General features: G+C 51.8%; 1 pseudogene; it reads right to left on the minus strand.

Moving 5' to 3' along the window:
* Positions 1 to 1615: 1615 nt before the first annotated feature.
* On the minus strand, positions 1616 to 2994 carry LOC144129455 (uncharacterized; annotated as a pseudogene).
* Positions 2995 to 6279: the final 3285 nt, after the last annotated feature.

The following is a 6279-nucleotide window of genomic DNA, read 5'->3' on the forward strand; positions in this document are numbered from 1 at the left end:
ATGAAACAAAAGTTCTCTTTAATTTAGCTTCGGACCCACACGCCCAGACTACACAATGGGGAACCACTATAGACCTTGTATACCAAAGAGACTCTACCAAATCGAAATACTGTATCGACAAAATTGAGACCGCTGCATGCTACTTCACATATCATCAGGCAGTCCGTCTCTGTCAAGCAAAATGAATAAAAGATGTGTATATTCAATGTCTCTCATTGTTAAACATAGTGACCACAAGCTCAGTCAGGAAAACATACCTCTCGCTACGCAGATCCTGGCATAGCCGAGCTAAGCCACTGCCAATTTCTCTACCCAATCGCTCTCTCCTATTGTATATGAAAATGTGAGATAAACTGCACATCCTTCACAACGCCAGCACGTAAGAGAGGCTAACGCGGGTCTTGCGTTTTTCAGTTTTTGGGGCCGTGCCTGATCACTGGGACCGTCTGAGAGAGCAATGGCGTCACCGTTGCGCCGCGTCTGGTCGAGCCCTTAAGGCTCGAGTGTCATATTAGGTGCGCGTGAAAACGGCGAAGCTACGTATTGCTCAGCGCACGCAGTCGCCGTCGTCGTTTATGTGCGCATGGAAAGAGGAGCTTTCGGAGCGTCTACAGCGTCTGTTACGTGCCTCCTCTTTGAAGAGCTGCATGGCGTTGTCGATGCAGTCCAACTGCTGATCCTGACGTGCTTCGGTTTTCGCGCCAAAAGCTTTTGTGCCCTCAAGGTGCCCCTGCTTTTACATCTTCCGCCAAGGCTGTGGCCCAGCCAGTTGGCAGAAATGTCGATGTGTTTTTGGTTCATTTCCGGGATTCTGCTCAGCCGCTCGTTCTGGTTGATCGCGATGAGGTTTCCGCACACTCATTTTTCGCAGGCTTGCCGCATGTTGCCGCAGAACTTCATGATCGCCTCATGGCTCTGCCAACAACAGGTGAAATCAAAGAGGCGTTAGACTCCATGAAACAAGGCTCAGCGCCTGGGCCCGATGGCCTTCCTGTGGAGTTCTATTTGCGGTTCTGGCATATTGTAGGCCCCATTTTCACGGATGTGTTAAAACTCTGCTGCTAGCAGCATGTTTTTCCTTAATAATTCAAAAGAGGCCGCATTGCTCCTATTCCTAAAAAGCCTCCTTTGTCGACAGGTCCGGCAGATTGGCGCCCTATCACCCTACTAAATTCAGATGAGAAAATATTAGCAAAATTACTCACTCACCGTCTACGGGCTCTCCCGAAAAAATTTGTTCTTAGGGAAAGGAAATGACCCGCCGCGGTGGCTCAGTGGTTAGGGCGCTCGGCTACTGATCCGTAGATCCCGGGTTCGAACCCGACTGCGGCGGCTGCGTATTTATGGAGGAAAAACGCTAAGGCGCCCATAAGTTGTTAAGAATAGCATTATTTTGTGTTATGCGCATTACCCCGTCTTTGGGAGTTGCACATTCCTGTTTGATGTAACTTATAGCGTCCTGAAATTTTTCCTCAAAGCGAGCAGCAAAGGACGCAAGCAGGGTTGGTATGCTGTCTAGTGAGATAGGCGCGGAGGGAGGGGGCTCTGTTCGCGGAGGGAGGGGGCGCTGTTCGCGGAGGTGAATCTGTAGAGTGTTCAGTGTCAGCGTCCATTGCTAGCAAATCAGGAGAAGTAGGTTGGGTTGCTTGGGCGGGATATGGGCGGTGGGTGGGTTGGGAGGGAGAGTTTGGGACGTGGTAGGACCGGGGCCAGATGGAATTGGAGATCCCGTGGCAAGGGAGCTTATCCAGGCTACCAGACTTGCGATGTGTTGTCGAAGGGCGGCAGGTCGGGCTGCTGTAGCTTCTGCTTTAGCTGCCGCTGCTTCCGCCTGGGATTTTGCCAAGACGCGTTGTAAATTGGAAGTCGCTGTCATGGATGCCATGTGACCGTGTGAAGAGGGGGAGGTGTGCCGGGCTTGTTTCAGCGGCACTGCCCAAGCATGCTTGTGTTGGTTGGGCTGGATGTATCCGGACGCCAACTGGGGAAAAGTGTCCCTGGCTGCGACCGCTTCTTGAGTCTGCGTTTGTGGGTGGCTGGGCTGTTTCCGTGGCTGATGAAGGTTGCGTCCCTTGCAGGATCCCGTGCCGGCCCTCGCATAGAATGCCCTTGGGCGTGCAAGGAGAGTCTTATTTCGAGTGTTCTGCTTCACAGCTTGGGCAAAGATTGGACTTGGGGCTTGGGCATACGTAGTGGTGGTTACCCGGTTGTCTGCAGTTAGTGCAAGCATCCAAACTGCCGCGGTATAGGGTGCAGCGGTGGATGGCGCCCTTGTATTTGATGGAGTGAGGGACCGTAGTTGCGTCGAAGGTGATTAAAATGGAGTGTGCCTTTCCCATGTGGCGTGCTGCTAGTATGCTGTACTCCGGATTTCTTCAGACCAGGTCTTGGTAGAGTTACGTTACGGTCTCATCATCATTGGCGTTCGTGATCACTCCTCTGGTAGCCTTCAGAGGGGGAGCCACGTGAGCTGCGCACGGGTAGGTGTGGTCGGCAATGGTGAGGGAGGTCAGCGTCTTGAGAACCTAGGCTGCTGGAAAGTGTGTTGTTGCCATGGTGAAAGTATTGTTGGTCGGGTAGATACGCAGGCAGACGTCGTCCGGTGGGATGATTTTCAGCTGGGTATGCACTGCCTTCAAGAGCCGAGGTATTTGGATGTCTTGCAGTCGTAGTTCACCTCGCCGGCGAACGACTACTCGAATAGCGTTGGGTGGGAGCGGTGGCAGCTGCTTGCTGCGCTGCCAGGTCAGGCTAGCCTCTTTGGTGGCAGGTGGTAGGCGGGCTGGCGTCTTGCCGCTGCCCGTTGCGGCTGATGCGTCGCGCCGCGTTCTTGGTGCTCAGGTTAGGTGCGTCGGAGGTAGCGTTCTCAGAGCGGTAAGGTGGTCTCGGCGAGCTGGCTGGGAGGGAGGCGTAGGCCTTATACTGAACTGGCGTCCAGTCGTTGGAATTTAGTTCTTTTGCGGTTATGGTGCGGTCTTCAACCGTTACTTTCATGATAACGGCTGGCGTCGCCGACGGTGTCGGTGGAGACGCGTAGTCTGAGTTCGGCTTAGCTCGGTGGCTGAGCGCCTCGGTCCGATGATCGTTCTTAGCACAGACAAGGTCGGGTATTGCCCGCAATGGGCGGATTCCCTGTCTTCCTTATGCACTTATGTCGCTTTGCATGCAGATTAGTGGCCGTAGGAGAGGTTGGGTAGGAGTGGCACGTACCGTTTGCCGGAGCCGACGTTGCAAGCATCCGCTCGCTTTGGCCCCCTACCAGCGATCTCCTTGTGCCGACGGCTCGCCGCTCACTGATGCGCCGCGCTCAATGGGGGCGCTTAGCGTCGACACCTCTCCAAGGCCATCTACGCGACTTTGTCTGGAAAGTGGGTTGGGCAGTGCTGCCGACTTGTGATAAGTTAGAGCGGTGGTGTGTTACGCTCCAGTACCTGTCCGAATGGCCCGCTCCCGTTATCTAATCGCCACGCTGCAGTCACCTGCGTGTCTTTTGGCACGCGGTTCACGCGGAGTTCCGTGGGCAGGGCGTTTCGTGCTCCTTCATGAACCAATCAGCCGCGCAATTGTTAACTTAAACATATTTGTTATTGCGTAAATAGTTCTTGTGCATATTACCTCTCCCCCTATCCTGTCTTCCTGTCACCTCACCTCTTTCATTTCATTTCTCTATTGACGTGCTGTCCTTTATTTCCGCAGACCCAGCTCAGGTGCTTCAGTATCGATGGCAGATGCCGGGGGTAGCAAAAATTTTTTCCTTCCTTGCTATTATTATTTTAATAAACCAATTACGCACACATACATTTCGCGCTTGGTCTCCCGCGGCCGCTTCCCCAGCGGCCGTTTTGCTCGCCTGTTAATTGTTGCGGGTCTTTTTAGTTAATGGCGCAGTCGGTGCGCCACGGTTGCTGGCGGCTTTCGACGTGGTGGTGGTGGTGAAAAAGATTTGCTGAAGTGAAGGCCTAAAATAAAGAAACTTACGCAGCAGCATTACGGGCGGCCTTCAGGCTGCCGGGTTGTGGCGTCCAGCTGTGGCGTCCAGCGGGTTGTGGCATCGCGCTGCGTGGCCAATACTTGGCCGTCTTCGAAGGAAGCTGATGAGTTTCTTGATGAAGGAACCAGTTTTCTTGAGAGAGGAAGAGTTTCTCTGTCAGTGGTCATGCTCATTCTTTTGTGTTAGCAACGATCGTCTTGTTCTAGTCTTTAGGCCAAACTAGCACTAAGGTCTTTTTAGTCTGTGTCAAATTATTGCCGTTTCGCTCTTCTGTCAATAGGTTTGCTATCCCATTTTCATCGCCAACGAGCAATTCTAGTTAGTTACTTAAATACGCTTATGGTACCTCTTTAATTGGAGTGCCTTACAGAGCGTCATGTTTACTTGTGAATGTCAACGTATGTGGCAACCTATGCATATGTGCATATGTAAATAAAATTTTTCGAAACACTTTTCTTAAACAGCCGCTTCTGCGCAGGTGTTTGCGGTGAAGCGTTCTACCTATGCCGGCTATCTGTAAACGCTATTAGGAAGTAACCGGACTAGAACCCGGGTTCTGGAGTAAGGACTGCACTCACAAATTCTTTTTCCGCATAAATAAAGTTTTATTCATTCATTCCTCCACTACGGCATCTCTTTCTTTTTTTCTTATTTCACCCCCTCCTTCATCCCTTCCTTTAGGGCGCGGTTCGGGTGTGTACCGAGACATGTGAGACAGTTACTGCGCCATTTGTTTTCCTGAAAACCGTGTTTCATTTTCAAGTCAAACACCGAAGCAAACTGAACGCGACTTCTCTCACCTGTTCCCTCTCACACTTCGTAGTCACCCTACTTTCATCCTTCACCGTGCCCTCCGCTTTGCTATAGCTCCGTCGGTTATGCCACGGACGACGGAACGGGCGCCTAAGAGCTGCGCCTAGAAAGCACATTAAACATGGGCTTGTGGGAGTTATAAGTGCACAAGTGGAAAGGGGTGAAGGCCCTCACAGGTTCACTCATTGCACTATGCGAACGACACTTGGACATTGCAGCAATCATCTCTTGCCTTGAAAACGAGTCGAAAATTTAATCCACAAGTAGTATACTGTATAGGGCCATTCAACGGTCAGATTCACTGCTCGGCACGACACCTCTGACACCTACAAATAAAGGCCATTCTTAGCCCCCAGTGATTATGTTTGATTATCAACAGTGAATACGACCCTACATGCCCACACTGCGGTGACGGGACGCACGCCACCCAAGACCATATATTATGGGAATGCGCTAGCAACGCCCCCCCCCCCCCCCCCGTCCCCCCGACGACACTCTTGCCAGCTCCCTCGGCGGAGGAATGGCACAAGCTCTTGGCCAGTTGAATAAAAATAATGCAGCTGGCCCTCATCAAACGAGCTCAAGAGGTCACCCCCGACTGGAGGCCACCCTGGACTCGCCTTAGTCCCAACTAATCCCTTCCCTTTGTGGCAATAAAGTTGTAACCGCCACCTACTGCTCGGCAAGCGCACCGAATCACAGCGGGAATTTTAAAAGCTTGCTACACCTCATTGATATTCTAAGACGCTCAAAATTAGTCATTGAAAGCGCAGATAATTTTAAGGGTCTGTTTCTGCAGCGTGTAGATAGAGTAGACCGTACTTCAGTATCAACCTCTTCGAGCAACAGTGAATACGACCCTACATGGCCGCACTGCGGTGACGGGACGCACGCCACCCAAGACCATATATTATGGGAATGCGCTAGCAACGCCCCCCCCCCCCCCCCCCCCCCCGTCCCCCCGACGACACTCTTGCCAGCTCCCTCGGCGGAGGAATGGCACAAGCTCTTGGCCAGTTGAAGAAAAAATAATGCAGCTGGCCCTCATCAAACGAGCTCAAGAGGTCACCCCCGACTGGAGGCCACCCTGGACTCGCCTTAGCCCCAACTAATCCCTTCCCTTTGTGGCAATAAAGTTGTAACCGCCACCTACTGCTCGGCAAGCGCACCGAATCACAGCGGGAATTTTAAAAGCTTGCTACACCTCATTGATATTCTAAGACGCTCAAAATTAGTCATTGAAAGCGCAGATAATTTTAAGGGTCTATTTCTGCAGCGTGTAGATAGAGTAGACCGTACTTCAGTGTCAACCTCTTCGAGCAGCACCTTACAAGCCTCTTCAGGTTTCTTTGTATTAGAAGTGAAACTACTACAATTGAGTTACGTGGTTTCTCGTTACTGCCGGCCGCCAGATGTTGTTACTGAGTGATATCCGAGAAAGCTGGGCATCAGCATGAAGAAGCAAAAAACTTGGA

This window comes from Amblyomma americanum, chromosome 4 (genome assembly GCF_052857255.1).
Source record: "Amblyomma americanum isolate KBUSLIRL-KWMA chromosome 4, ASM5285725v1, whole genome shotgun sequence".
Taxonomy (NCBI): domain Eukaryota; kingdom Metazoa; phylum Arthropoda; class Arachnida; order Ixodida; family Ixodidae; genus Amblyomma; species Amblyomma americanum.